The following is a 16,378-nucleotide window of genomic DNA, read 5'->3' as shown; positions in this document are numbered from 1 at the left end:
GGAGCTAACAGAGTGGGGAAAGCATTTAAGTCTCTAGCGTGCATCCATTGGGCTTCTTCAACAGGATGGTTTTTAAACTTTACCAAATATCTAGAATATCTACGGCCAGTTCTAGTGGTCATAAAGTCAGTATCTATGATAGTTTCAGGCTCAAGGATTTCAATCTCTTCATCTAACAAAGGTGTGTTTTCATAAACAGGGTGTACATGTAATTGTCCTCTAAAGGGTCGTAATAAACTAATGTGAAAGGTGTTGTGAATTTTCCAGTGTGGTGATAGTTCTAACTTAAATGCATTGTCATTGATTTTGTGAATGATCTTAAATGGTCCATAGAATCTAGATGCTAATTTCACAACTGGATGTTTATCTACACTTTGTAATCTACGTTTTTCTATTCTTAACCAAACATAGTCATCAACTTTGAAATTCATGGCCTGTCTTTTCTTATTGGCTTATTTTGTATATGATTGTTGGGCTTTGGCAATCATGTCTTTAAGCTCATCAAAAATAGTAGCGTGCATGTTAGCAATATCATCAGCACTCTGAATTCTATTTGATAAAGATGCAACATGTGTAGACAATCTATAACCATAAATCACTTCAAATGGTGCTTTCTTTGTAGTTGTGTGTGGTGTATTGTTATATGCAAACTGTAGTAAATGTAAATGTGTATCCCATGTCTGTGGTTTAGAAATAGTGTAAGCACGTAAAAGATCTAAAATAGTATTGTTAGTGGCTTCTGTTTGCCCATTAGTTTCAGTATGAAATGTAGATGAGAAATCAATCTTTGTTCCTAGGTTAACAAACAAAGTAATCCAAAAGTTATTGTAAAATCTAGAATCACGGTAAAAAATAATAACTTTTGGTAACCCATGATTAGTGAAAACAGTTTTCAAAAACAATTGTGCTGCTTGAGATGCTGTTAAAGTTTTCTTGCATGGAATGAAATATGCTTGTTTACTAAACCTGTCTACAACAGTCCAAATCATATCATGGTTAGCTTTAGTATTAGGTAAACCAGTAATAAAATCCATAGAAATCTGTTCCCATGGTCTTGATAGAATAGATAAAGGCATAAGTAAACCATACTGTTTACCATGATGTCTCTTAACTCTTTGACAAACCAAACATTCAGAAACAAAGTTAGATACATCAGTGTCCATATGTGGCCAATAAAAATCTTCAGTCAATGTACGCAAAGTAGATATAATACCTCTATGACCGTGATATGGAGGACAATGAATCTAATTCAAAACAAAAGATCTAAATGGAACTGTAACAAATAATCTCTTTTCATAAAACATGAATCCATCATTGTAAGACAGTGAATCAATAGGAATCCAGTTATTTCCAACTAATTTATTCCAATCAGCATGAAAAGTAATGTCATGATGATAAGTATCTTTCATAGAAGTTAGAGAATCAAATGATATGATAGAAATATTATGAATGGTCGGTCTTCTACTTAAAGCATCAGCTACTACATTTTCTTTTCCTGGTTGATATTGAATAAGGGGATGAAAACTCTGAATAAAAGCTGCCCATTTGATATGTTGGTCAGATATTTGGGGTTGACTAAGGAGATGTCTAATGCTTTGTTGGTTAGTCTTAATCATAAACTCAGAACCCATTAAATAATGTTTCCATTGTCTTAAAGCTTGTACAACAGCTAACAATTCTTTATCATATGTGGAATATTTAAGTTCGGATAGTTTCAGTTTACAGCTAGAATAGGCTATGGGATGATTATCTTGCATAAGTACAGCTCCTATTCCAAATCTGCTAGCATCAGTAACTACTAAAAAGAATGGTCTATTGAAATCAGGTAGTTGTAATACAGGAGCATGGGTTAATGCATGTTTCAATAAATCAAAAGATTTTTGTTGATTATCATACCAATGATAAACAATACCTTTCTTTAAAAGTTTAGTCAAAGGCAAAGCAAGTAATGAAAAATTTCGCACAAACTTCTTGTAAAAACTAGCAAGACCTAGAAAAGAATGTAACTCATGCACATTTTTGGGTATAGGCCAGTTCAATATTGCTTCTATCTTCTTAGGGTCAATCTTAATACCTTCAGATGACACAATATGACCTAGATATTCAATTTCTGTTTGAAAGAACTCACTCTTTTCCAGATTAGCATACAATTGATTATCTTTCAACAACTTGAAAACCAAAGACAGATATTCATAATGTTCTTTCTCATTTTTACTGAATACCAAGATATCATCAAAGAATACTATAACACAATGCTGATATTTCAAAAATATGCGATTCATCATTCTACTAAATGTAGCAGGTGCATTAGTCAGTCCAAAAGGCATCACTAAAAATTCATAATGACCAAATTGTATTCTAAATACAGTCTTCAATATATCAGATTTATCTAATCTCACCTGATGATAACCAGATTTAAGATCTATTTTACTAAATATGGCAGAACCTTGTAGTCTATCCATAAGATCATCTACCCTAGGAATTGGATATCTATTCTTTACAGTAATCTTATTTAGGGCACGATAATCAATGCACATACGATAAGTATTATTATTCTTCTTTACCAATAAAACACGTGAGCCAAATGGAGAACTACTAGGTCTAATTAATCCTCTGTTTGATAATTCCTCAACTTGATTTTGAATTTCTTTCTGTTCAATCTGGTTATGCCTATATGGTGCTTTACAGGGTGGTTGTGTACCAGGAATTAAATCTATTTTGTGGTCTTTAGGACATGAAGGAGGTAGTCCAGTTGTCAAGATTGTGGGAGAGAAGGAAGGAGTCTCACTTGTAGCTTTCTTGCTTGCACAATGGGGGAATACACACAAAGGTGGAGGCTGAAAATAGTTTTCCTCTTCTTAGTTGTGTAAGCCAAAAGAACTCTAGTACAAAGAAATAGAAGAACCCTATATATGGGTCTCAAACCAAACTCAACTAACTAAGGTGGCATACTAACTGAGCCACGAACTAGAGTAGATAAGGATAGCTATCATGTAGATATTATTCATGGGCGGTGTACCAACCGCGTCTGCAACTGACAAGTCGGTGACATAAATACACAACGGTCACCCTGGCGTATCATGAGTGGAGCTCGATATCTCAACACTCCCCCTCGAGCTCAATCCCAATTCCTGCACACCAAGTAGGTCTCTGAACTTGCGCAGCTTCTCTGCGCCCAATGCCTTCGTGAATATATCAGCTACCTGATCCTCTGTGCTGACATAAACTAGATCAATAAGACCTAGTAAAACCCTCTCTCGCACATAGTGATAATGCACCTCAATGTGCTTTGTTCTAGCATGATGACTGGGTTATTTGCCAAGTGTATACTACTCATGTTGTCACAATAAATGACAACTGGTCCATCTGTAGACTGATGCATATCATAAAGTAGCTTATGCAACCAAGCTACCTCACATGCAGCTATTGCTGCACCCCTGTACTCAGCCTTTGTGCTCGACAAGGCAATTGTAGGCTGTTTCTTGCTGCTCCAAGTGACTGCAGCACTACCAAAAGAGAACACATATCCACTGGTAGATCGTCTATCATAGATTCCCTTAGCCCAATCAGCATCAGTGTATCCATGCAACTGTATCTGAACCCCAATCTCATAAAATAGTCCATACTGCAATGCGGACTTCACATACCTGAGTATGCGTCTAGCCGCATCCAAATGTGGTTTCCTTGGAGCCTGCATAAACTGACTTACCAATCCAACAGCATAGCTCAAATCTGGCCTGGTAATAGTCATATAAATCAAACTTCCTACTATGCGTCTGTACATAGTAGGGTCTTCTAGAAGCTCACCTGCATCTGTGCTCAGCTTCACATTCTGCTCCAAAGGAACTGAAATAGGCTTACAGCCTGTCATCCCATATTTGGACAGCATGTCCAATCCATACTACCTCTACAAGAGCTGTATCCCACTTGGTGATCTAATCACCTCAATGCCCAAGAAATAACGCAGCTCTCCCAAATCCTTCATCTCAAACTTCTGCTTCAATAGCATTTTCACATGAAGGATGTCTTCATCACTATCACCTGTCATAATCAAATCATCAACATAAATGACAAGTAGCATAATACCTTTCTCTGTTTTTCTCATATAAAGTGAGAAATCTGCCTTGCAAATCTGAAAGCCAATAGTGACAAGATACTATCCTATCTTGTCAGACCATGCTCTAGGTGCTTGCTTCAAGCCATACAAGGCTTTCTTCAACCTGCAAACAAACTCAGGATGAACATCATGCACATAACCTCGTGGCTGCTCCATATAGACCTCTTCTTGCAAATCACCATGCAAGAAGGCATTCTTTACATCCATCTGATGTAAAGACCATCCCTTTGATGCAGCCATAGCGATGACTGCTCTTACAGTTGCCATCCTTGCAACTGGACTGAATGTTTCTTCATAGTCAATGCCATATGTTTGTGCATACCCCTTGACTACTAATCTTGCCTTGTATCTGTTCACAGAACCATCTGCATTGTGCTTCACCTTATAAACCCACTTACAGCCAATTGCATTCTTACCTTTAGGCAAAGGTACTAACTCCCATGTAGCATTTGCTTCCAAGGCATCCATTTCTTCATCCATGGCTTTCTCCCATTTTTCTTTTCCCATGGCTTGCTCAAAAGATGTGGGTTCTGGTTCATGTATCACTTTGACCATATATGCATAGTGAATGGCTGTAAATCCATCATATTTCAGCCTATCCACAGGATACCTAGCTCTCGTAGACCTGCGCAAAGTAGGTTTACTCCCAGGTGCTCTCAAAACATCCTTGGTCTTCCTTACTCCAGGTGTAACAATAGAAGGAATACCCAACTCATCATCAATGCTCTGTTCTGAGCCACTGGATTCACCATCCACATAAGAGTGACCTGCATTCACATCAAACATGGGCTGATCAACCTTCTCTTTTCCTTTTCGTGATACCTGCATACCACTATCTGCATTGCTTTGAGAAGATTCTCCTGATCTCAATCTGCCTGTCCATGGCGAAGAATGTGAACCACTGCTAGAGGACGCTCCAGGTCCACTAATATTTTGTGACTGCTGCTGTGAATTCTGTGCAGCATTACCATTTTGTGCATCTACATCATCAATCACATTTACTGGTTTATACCAGCTACTCATCTCATCAAAAACATCTCTGCTCATTGTACACTTACGAGTAGAAGGGTTATAGCATCTATACCCTTTTTGCTGCAGAGAGTAACCAATAAAGATGCACTTCTCATCTTTTGGATCCAACTTGGATCTCAACTCATCTAGCACATGTACATAGGCAATGCAACCAAAAATTTTCAAATGAGAAATATCTGGTTTCCTACTAGTATACCTCTCCTCTGGAGTCATCCCATGTATTGCTGCAGTGGGAGTCCTGTTCATTATATAGACTGCTGTAGCAACTGCTTCAGCCCAATAAAAATCTGGCAAGTCTTTTTCATTGAGCATGGCACGAGATACCTCTCCAATATGCCTGTTTTTCCTTTCTGCAATTCCATTTTGTTGTGGGGTATAACTGCATGAATATTGCTGCTTTATGCCATGCTCCTGCAAGAACTTTGCAAACTCATTTGAGAGGTACTCTTCCCCTCCATCTGACCTTAGGCATTTTATTTGCAGACCTGTTTCTTTTTCAGCCATAGCTTTAAGGGTTTTGAAATGCCCAAAAACTTCACTTTTCTTTTTCATAAAATACACCCAAACTTTTCTGCTATAGTCATCAATAAAAGTGACAAAATAATGACAGCCTCCAAGAGATGTAGCTTTAGTAGTCCACACATCAGAGTGGATTAATTCCAATGGCTTCTCACTCTCTTGAACGTGTCTAGGAAATGGTTTCCTTGGCTGTTTTCGAAACTGACATGCTTCACATACCTTATGCATTTCTGCAACCTTGAATTTTGGCAATCCTGCAACAATATTTTGGGCCTGCATTGATTTAAGTCGCTGTACATTAACATGACCAATGCGTTTATGCATCGGTCCCATGTGCAAACATTGCTGTACTCAATTCAGACATGTCTGCATCCAACGTAAACATTCTGCCCTTCTTCTTTCCTTTTGCTATCAAGCGACCTTTATTTTTCATATCCTCAACAAAGCATCCATGAGGATTGAATCTGACCTGCAAGCCCTGCTCAACCATTTGACCGACAGAAACCAGATTCTTGGTGATATTCGGGACATGAAATACATCGCACAGGTATTTCTTTTTCCCATCCTGCATAGATAAGGGAATTTTTCCAATCTGCACAATAGGATGTGCAGTATCATCACCAGTCTCCACAAATCCTGGTTTTTCCATTTTCCTTGCATCCTCCATCCATTCTGCATGACCTGTCATGTGGTTTGATGCACCTGAGTCAACATACCATACATCATTGCTTTCTTCTGCACTTGTCACAGAATTGTTCATGTGCTGCACCATGAATAAATGCTCATTTCTGTCATCACCCTGTCTGCTAGAAGATGCATAATTCCCTTGTTGCAGTTTTTCATTCATGATGTCATTCTGCTTTTTATAGCAGTCTTTAGCCATATGACCCATTTTACCACAGTAGTAGCATTCAACATTAATGTTTGCATTTTGACCTCTTTGCCATCCACCACGACCTCTTTGGCTCCCCCTGCCTCTAGAGTTACCACGTCCTCCTCCATAGGACTGGTTTTCTTGAGTTTGCTGCATATTCTGATTTCTACCACGGCCTCCAAATCGGCCTCCTCTACCTCTGCCTCTACCTCTTCCAGCATTTGAGTAGAAGACAACTTCTTTTGAAGTTCCTCCTGAAGAAGATGCACCACCATTTCTCTGTTCCTCAGAAATTAGAAGAGCAATCAACTCCTCAAAATCAGGAAATCTTTCACGAACTGAAATGGATGTCCGAAACTGTGCATAATCCTTTCCTAGACCATTCAAGGTCACAGAAACTAAATCATCATCTTCCACTGGTGACCCAATGGAAGCAAGTGCATCTGCAATCTTCTTCACCTTCATGTGGTAGTCGTTGATGCTCATATTTTCTCTTTGCACATTGTGCAACTCTTGCTTGAGCTGCATTTTCCTGGCTTGCGTATTTGTGCTATACATTTTTGACAAAGTATCCCATGCCTCCTTTGGCATACTTGCATCCTGAATATGCACAATCATAGAGTCTGAAATGCTGATAGACAACCAATACATAACTTTCTTGGCTCTCTCATGCCATGCTTTAAATGCCTGCATTTGCTGTTGATTGGGAACATCAGGAAGAACTGGTTCTTCTTCATTTCCTGCAACAAATTCCCAATATCCTTTTCCCATAAGGAAATTCGTCATTCTAAACTTCCATGCTTGGAAGTTGTTCTTATCAAGCTTTTCAGTGACAATCTGTGAAAGAGAATCAGATGCCATTACAGAAGACTGCAAAAAATTCTGTCACTGCAAAAACCACAGCTTCACCCTTACAAGGGAAAATCTGCAAAACTGGCGAAAGTGGTATTTGACCACACAGTCACTTCCTAGTGACGATTTTGCATCAACAGGCAACAGGGATGATTCTGTAACTCCCAATGTCTCTGCGCACAAGCATACAATGTAATTTTTACAGTAACTATTCACCGACCTGTAGAACAGTGGCTGCACATCATAAAACTGGGGCTTTTCTTGAGTGCGTGCAGAAAACTTCCGCATCCAAAACAGGCCCCAAAATGGCCTCAAATAAAAAAAACAAGGTCGCCAAGGGCTAAAGCCCTTGCCCGCAGCATATATTGCCCTCTTGCTTCACCGCGAAGGGCGTCTCAACCTGAGACAATGCACTCCTGCACTTTCCGGCTGTGCTACCTGTAGAGATCTGCTCCCAAAACAGAAAATGAAAGCAACACTGCTCCTCTTACCAGAACACCGCGAGCTTGGCTTGCTTTCTTGAGCTCCTTACCACGAACAAGGCTCTGATACCATGTCAAGATTGTGGGAGAGAAGGAAGGAGTCTCACTTGTAGCTTTCTTGCTTGCACAATGGGGGAATACACACAAAGGTGGAGGCTGAAAACAATTTTCCTCTTCTTAGTTGTGTAAGCCAAAAGAACTCTAGTACAAAGAAATAGAAGAACCCTATATATGGGTCTCAAACCAAACTCAACTAACTGTGGTGGCATACTAACTGAGCCACAAACTAGAGTAGATAAGGATAGCTATCATGTAGCTATTATTCATGGGCGGTGTACCAACCGCGTCTGCAAACTGACAAGTCGGTGACATAAATACACAACGGTCACCCTGGCGTATCACGAGTGGAGCTTGATATCTCAACACCAGTGGTAGATCTTCAGCAAAACAATGTTTAAATTGTGTAAGGAATTCTTTATGCCTAGGGTGCATATGTTTTTCTTTAGCTTGAAGTTCATTCACCCAAATTAGATAAGATTTACTACTTTTGCGTAATGCACGTTTAGCTTGAGTATGAGTAAGCAGTGGAAAATTATTAGATGCGTGCATACCATACAATATGATGTGTTTTCCTTGAAAATTAATTTTAATTGAATGCGTGGAATAATCTATGTCAGGATTATGCTGATGACGCCAAGACATACCTAGGATAATATCACTGGACTATAATGGTACAACTAGAAAATTTCTTCTTTCAGTGTATTCACCAATTTGAATTTCTAAATCATGCACCTCTTGTGTTCCATTATACCTTGTGCCTAAGAATTCTGCTTTAATGCGATAATGCATAGGAACAGTTTGTAATTTCAATTCTTTCACTAACTTTGCAGAAATAAAATCATGTGTACTACCATCATCATGCAAAATAATCTTTTCTTTTCCATGTACTAAACATTTCATTGTCAACAAAGAATGTGGAGTTGGCATACCTAGTAAAGTATCCGAAGGAGTAGTAATGTCATCCTCATCTTCCATAAAGTCAGGCATTTCCTCATGTTCTTCATCTTCCATTGCTCCAAGATAGTTGATATGGACAGGTGGCTTCTTCGATTGGCAATTGACTGCTAGATGTCCAGGTTGATGGCATTTGTAACACACTATAGATTTGGCTTTAGATACATTGTTTGTAATGGCAGGAAGTCTAGGAGTATTAGGATTTGGCTGTGAGGATGGCTTAGGGTTTTGATTGGTATTTGATGGCAAAGTAGGTGGTTTTGTCCAAGACTTATGGAAAGATGATGAAGGAAATCGACTTTGATTGAATCTTCTAAAATTTGAATTGAATTGCTTTGAACCGTAGTTACCATTTGCTTGAAATTGTTGTGGACGCTTGTCTCTTCCTCAAAGCTTGTCTTCAGTGTCATGAGCCAAATAAATTGCATCTTCAAGAGTTGCATGCTTGAACATATTGACTTTAGCGTAGTAATGCCCAAGTAATCCAAACATAAACTTGCGCTTGTGAGTCACTTCAGGTACGTCTTCAAGCATGTGTAGTTGGAGTAAGGCATTCCAAAAGCGTTCGGTGTACTAGGAAATAGGCTCACGATCTCTTTCCTGAAGAAGGTCCCATTGCTTTATGGCTTTTTCATGAAATTGTGGAGGAAGGAAATTTTGCATAAACTTCTTTTTGAAACTCTCCCAGGTAGTGGGACAATCTATGCTCTTACGAACCACGGTCCACCAAAGAGATGCTCTATCCACTAAATGATTAGTGACACACTTGATTTTATCTTTTTCAGCGTATGTCTCTTCATGAAAGTAATCATCAAACTGACTAATGAATGCAAGAACAGTCTTTCCATCTCGAGTTCCATTGAAAGTACGGAATTTGAAATTTTTTTTACTTATCTTTGTTTCTTTGCGAATAGATTGAGCTTCGAAAGTCGCATCGATGGTTCATCGGATAAGATCTTCGGGTTGTGGTCCATCTTTGTCGGTAGTCGATCATTGTAAATTGGCCAATTGAACTTGCAATGCTTGCCGGGCTCTTCGTTCTTCATCCAACTACATCATAATTAAATCCAATATTCCATGGTAGGTTCAAGAAGATCGCCTTCAGCCATTAAATCATCCATATTTTGTTTCGTCATCCTGTAAAAATTCAAAAGACCTCACACTCTCAAAATCCAATTAGCGGGATGAGCGTAGCTCAAAATCGGGTGTACAAGGCTTATAGATTTTTGTTTGGCTTTCACGATCTTTGACTTTTGCGGTTGCGGGATTTGAAATCTTCGTAAAATCTGCGTATGACCTTTTGCATGTGCTGAAACTGGTTCAGCAAGTCCGCGTATGCAAACAGAGTCTTCCAAGGAACAACTTTGCAGTTCAGTGCTTCTGCACAGGAACACTCCTTATGGAGTTTTTAGCATAAGTCAGTTTTGACCTCTGTTGACTTGCAGAACTTGCAGAGTTGCAGAACTTAATGAATTTGTCAAACTTTGAGAATTTTTGTGACTTGAGACTTGAGTGATTAAGCTTGAAGCTTAATCTGACTGCCACGTCAAATTTTGGGGGGGGGGCTTTTTCAGCCACGTAAAATTCGGGATGTTGCCGCCCTGTCACCGAATTTCATGCTTGAAGAAGCTCTCGATCTCAACTTTGCTCTGATACCACTGGTGCACTGATCGGATGCTGTATGGTTGCATAGTGAGCACCGGAAGGTCCCCAAGAACAAAAGAACTCTACTTTTTGCACAAAACTCAAGGTAAAAAGCATGCATGACATGAACAAGAGACCAATTGGGTGCAATCTCCCCCCATGCCTTGTGTGAGCGCTCCACAAAGCATGTATTTTTATGTATTAATCATCTTCAAGCTCAAATAATAGCCCAAATTACAAAATAGCACGCTTTTGGCTTTTGATTTTGCTTTAGCACAAAATAGAAATAAAGCTAATGGGCGGGCGCCCAAAGAGTCAGGCATACCCAATATAATGTCCAAATACAAATATCATAATCGTGCGCCCATGCGCATACAAAATAATAAATAAATATCCAATGCCTTAATAAATAGGCGTGACAAAATACAGGCGCCATGCCTAAAGTATGCGCCCATCAAAATATAAGTGATAACTCGAATACACGCTATCCTCCAATGCTTTCCTCCGCCCCACTGCTGCTATCTCTACACATTAACTGAAGCATTCACAATCTTAGTAAAATAATACAATTAAACCAACAAAAGTGAATACCTAGCAGACTTCAGCTACATAAATAAATCAACTGGTTAGAAATCAATCCTAACCTTAATTTGTCACGAGTGCGCACTCTAAACTCATAAACGTTTATTAATTTAATATGTATTTTGCGAAATCACCCACTATGGAATCACCCATGTACACACTAAATTAATGAAACACCCAAAAAGGATAGGCGTCCCCATCAACTTCTCGCACAAAGAATCCACTTTGTGTATGAGCCCTGGTCAACAAACTTTACGGAATCCACCGTAAAACCTCACGAAATCCACCGTGGCACGGAATCCACTGTGAAATATGCCTCTTGGCATCATGTATATGAGATATTGAGAGAGAGAACTATGAAGACATTGAAGATGAATACTATGTGATTGATTTCCATTCAAAAGATGGGGTATTTCTTTGTATTCTTTGTTATATTGATGGGTTTTATGAAGATGTTGAAGAATATGGTTGATTCTATCAAATTCGTGGGAGATATCTACTATGATGCTGCGTGAAGAATTGTTGTTTTCTTTGTTTTGATGATCAAAAGAATGAAATAAAAGCTTGTTGATGTTAAAGATATATTTTCTTACAAGAGAATTCCCTTTTCCTTGGTGTTTCTCTTGGGGCACCATGTTTTTGGTGCGCAGTCGGGGAAACTTGCTGTCAACAAGCACCAGAAGAGGCTGAAAATGAAGGAAATGGCATTGCCAAGAAGAGGAGAATTCAATGGATATTTGTAAAATTCTTTCTTCCACTAAAGAGTTTGAATTTCTCATAATCAAAGCCACTTTTCACAAGAAGTTTATCCCACAATGGCGGAAACATATCACCATCATGATGCATGCTCTATGTGGTGGACTGTTTCCTCTTCCTATTGAAGTAGGAGAAACTTGCATCTTGGGGGCAAACTGTTTGGGAACAAACTGAAGAGTAGAAAAAGAGAGAATGACCATCTATGGAAGATTTGGCATTCGTTGAGAAGTTTCTAGACATCATCAAGTGGGAGATTGTGAAGAAACTTCAGGAGTCTTGGTCTGTGGAGGTTCATGAAGAAAAGAAGGAAAAAAGTTAGAATCTGTTCGTGGATGGTCAACAGCAAGATACATGGGATGTTTGATACACTGATAATCTTCTGTTTGTCCAATTAGCAACCCACTGGAAGTTGGTGGATAGAGTGTTTTTCACAACATATACTGTTGAAACCCTCAGAAGCTGGCATTATTATAATGATGCAACAACAATCCTAAGAAGAATGAGTCTTGATACTTTCAGAACAGAATATCTTCCCCTCTGTAGTGGTTTGAAAACTGAATTCAGAGATGTTGAAAAGAAGGAAGTAGAAGAGATGTTGGCCAGAGAATCCCTCAAAGACTGAAGCCTCCTCTGATACTATCCTATTGAGTCCAGACCAACTGGTTGAAGCCAACCCCCTGATGAATGACGTAATAAAGAGGCAAGCGTTAAAACGAGTCCAGAGGTACGTGAGAAGAGAGAAGGAAAAAATCAAAGCTGATAATGAGCTCGCAGACAGAAGCCTCCTTTGATGCCCTAAAAGCACTCTTTACAGAAGTCCCCATGGCGACTCAAGGTTCCCTTCCTAGTCACATCCATCTTGGAAATATTGATGACAGGCCAGCAAATGTAGTCCCATTGCCAGTTTTTAAGGGAGAGTACAATGAAGACCCTGATCTTCATGTAGCAGAATTTATGGTAGCATATGTGGCTAACAATGCCAGAGCTCGGGAGCATTGGTTAGCAATATTCCCCGCCACTTTCAAGGGCGTGGCGTTTCGGTGGTATGAGAGACAAGCAGCAGGAACTTTTGGCACATGGGACGACCTGAAGTTGGTCTTCCTCACTAAATTCAGGCGTGAAGGTTTTGAAGAGCGGATGCGAGAGGAGTTCATGAACCTAAGTCAGTCCTCTGGAGAAAGAGTAGAAGCTTATGCCTCGCGAATGGAATCCATCCTGAAGAGATGGACTAACCATCATTTGGACAAAGGAATCCAAAAAGGAGTGTTTCTCAAGGGCCTACAACCAGAAGTTTGCAAGTTCGTGGAATTGAGACGACCAGTCAATCTGCAAGTTGTAGTGGAAGGTGCAAGATTGTATGACAAAGTTAAACCAAGACTGTCAATAACTCCAGGAAGAGGAGTCTTACCTCCTCCCATGCTAGAATGGTATACCCACCAAATACAGTCCTAGGGATAGTTCCCTACCCCTATCCCCAGATGCAAATAGTGCCATAGTATAATGCACCTAATCTAGTGTGGTCACCGTAGACGACAGTGCCTCAAATAATGGTTCAACCACAACAACAGTGCCCTCAAATAGTTCCTCCAATGGCGACTCAACAACAATGGAACCCTACCAACTAGAATCAACAACCCCAAGTCTCAGCAGGAGCTCTGAATCAGAACCAGAATAGAGGACCTTCTGGATTGACCCAACCAGTGTATGCAGTAATTACAGACGCTTCCCAAAATCCCACTACAAGTACTTCAGAAGGTGAAAATCTGAAGGACTACTTATCCAGCTTAGTTGCAAGTATCAAGAAAGAGCTTTTGGATGTGATTACAGAGCAGCTATAGACGCTGAAGGTGAATACTGCCAATATATCCACTCCTGCGGGGCGGGAGCTGGAAGAGATGTGATGCGCTCTAATACATGGTGCGGAAAGTGCCATCAAGCGGGACATTTAGCCACTAAATGTACCTGAAAATCAACCATTCCTGGAGCCTTTTGTCCCTACTGTTTGCGGAAGAACCATACAGAGGATATTTGCTCTCTGAAAAAGATGCATGAACGAAGACAGAAGGATGAAAATGTAAGATTCAACTTGCTAGAATCTAAAATGACAACACACGATATTGGACCAAAGCCTAGGGAATTCAGTCCTAATTTTGGTCCAAGGAGGTTTCCCTCTCAAAGTTACAGAGGACGACAGTCTGACGGTGGTGGTCAAAGATCAGAGGTGGAATGTTATAGGTGTGGAGAAAAGAGACATATCTCCCCGAATTTTCCAAAACCTAGACGATCTGTGGATTACAAGCCCTTATGCAGCCGATGCAAAGGAGAAGGCCACATTGCAAAGGACTGTCCCAGTCCAGCCCCTATAAAGGCCAATGCCATTGATAGCCAACAACAGGTATAAGAGCCTGCCTCCAATTTGGTCGAGTTGGAAGTTGCTGCTGTTACGCGCACCAAGAAGAAGGAACCAGTGGTTTAGAATGAAAATAACTCTCTTGCCAAGACTGTGAAGTTCAAGCTACCTACGAGGGACAGAGCAGTACAGAACAGAATAGTGCAGTACAAAGTACTACAGTGCCACAGAGAGTCACAAAGATAGTCCCAGAGACAGGACCAGAGGCCCAGGAGATAGATGATACAGAAGCCCTTCCAAAAACAGAAGAAGTGCCGATATTGCAATTACTAGAAGAAAAAGGAAAGATGAAAATGGGTGTAGCCCCCTTCCCTAGCAAGCTGGAAAAGCCTATGAAACCTATTAAAGATTATGACTTGGTCAAAGACCTAGATACTTTTAAACCAAACTTAAGATTCCGACAATTGCTGATGCTGTCTCCCAGCTGTCGAAAGAGATTCAAAAGCATCTTGACAAGAAGGCATGGACTAAGGATCGCTGCTTCAATAGCGACTAAGACCAATAAGGCCCCAAAGCTTGTAAAGGAAGTAGATGTGGCTAATGCCTTCCTAGATCCTAGAACCCCAGAGATTAGTGTATGGATAGAAGGATGTTTCATTTCAGATGCATTTGATGGAGGCTCATCAGTAAACATAATGACGGATGTGACAATGAAGGACTTAGGGTTGCAAGGAATTCAACCTATACAGTGGCTTATCAGATTGGTAGACCAAAGCAGAGTCAAACCATTAGGCATCCTCCCATACATAAAAACATCCCTTGCAGGAAGAGATTATTGGATGACATACCTAGTGGTCAAACCAAATTCTTGTGGGACCTCATACCCTCTGTTGTTGGGAAGACCTTGGCTTTTTGAAGCAAGAGTCCTAACCCTAGGCAGAGGACCCAACAAAGCGGTATTCAAGCTGTATGGATCGCAAAAAGGAAATGGATCCACATCCATTGAAGTCATAACTGACTCCTCCAACGAGGTAATAGATGGTACATCAGGAGACGAAGAGGATGTTAAGCAAATCTTTCCTAAGAAAACAGAGGCACAGTCCCTAACAGTGGGCACTGTAAGCCAACTGCCATGGGATGTAAAATCCTTGTCCATGGGTGAATACCTCCTGCCTCAACTAGAATCAACTTCTGAAATCACCTTTGACAGTGAAATACAATCATGGATGTACTATTCTCCGTGTTACATGATAGTTGTAGAGACAGAGCAGAGACAGTACAAAGATAGTATAGTTACAGAGTAGAGATAGTACAAAGGTAGAGCAGATACAGAGTGGCTACAGAACAAAGACAGAGCAGATACAGAGACAGTAACAGATACAGAGACAGATACAAAGCCAGATCCAGAAGCAGAGTCAGAAGCTGTAACAGAAGTAGAAGCAGATGCAGAGGCAGAAGATCTGTTCTTCTCCTACAGAGCCTCTATAGAAGCAGAGATAGAGCCTCTAGAGGAAGAGGATGAAAATGATGAGGAAGAAAATGAAGCAAGTTATGAAAGTGCAGATGAAGAATTCCCTCTGATAGAGGATGATCTTGTTGATGTCCCTACAGAGACCTCAGAAGCCGAATATCTCAGGGTGTTGGATGGAATGACTATGGTTCCGTTTGGGTTGATCAATGGACCACAAAGTATGCAAAATCTGTATAAGCAATGGATTAAAAGCATAAAAATTAAGTTCACAAGTGGCTCCTGTCACCCTGACCGTTCAGACTAGAGAAAAGATGATGATGATGCCCCTTGTCAAGAGAAGTCAAAGCCCCCAGAGCCACGGCCTCTAGAAGGTCCGTGTTATGTGACATTCCTGGATGCATCTTCTGAAGATGAATCCTAAGTCCAGAAGAAATCACTACTCACACTGAAGCAAACAAAGCTTTGATCCCCTTCCAACAACTTAAACAGACAAATGAGTCATCTATTCAGAAGGAGGACACTGGTTCCAGTGGAACATCAGACGAGGATGCTACTCTCTTGAAAGAGTCAGACCTCTATCCAGAAGCAATCTGTGGGACATTTATCCGCGAAGTGGAAGGTGAAAGATAAGTAAGTTCTTGGATGCTGACGGTACTGAACGTCACCTGAAAGTGGGTCTCAATCT

The 16,378-nt window shown here is 40.3% G+C and overlaps 1 pseudogene; it reads right to left on the bottom strand.

The window, feature by feature from the left end:
• LOC148015161 (uncharacterized) overlaps positions 1–16,378 on the bottom strand; it is a 77,947-nt pseudogene that overhangs the window by 23,603 nt on the left and 37,966 nt on the right.

This window comes from Lygodium microphyllum, chromosome 24, assembly GCF_053477565.2.
Source record: "Lygodium microphyllum isolate KBCC chromosome 24, Lygodium_microphyllum_v1.1.10, whole genome shotgun sequence".
Classification (NCBI taxonomy): Eukaryota; Viridiplantae; Streptophyta; class Polypodiopsida; order Schizaeales; family Lygodiaceae; genus Lygodium; species Lygodium microphyllum.
This window is presented reverse-complemented; position numbering and strand designations above follow the sequence as displayed.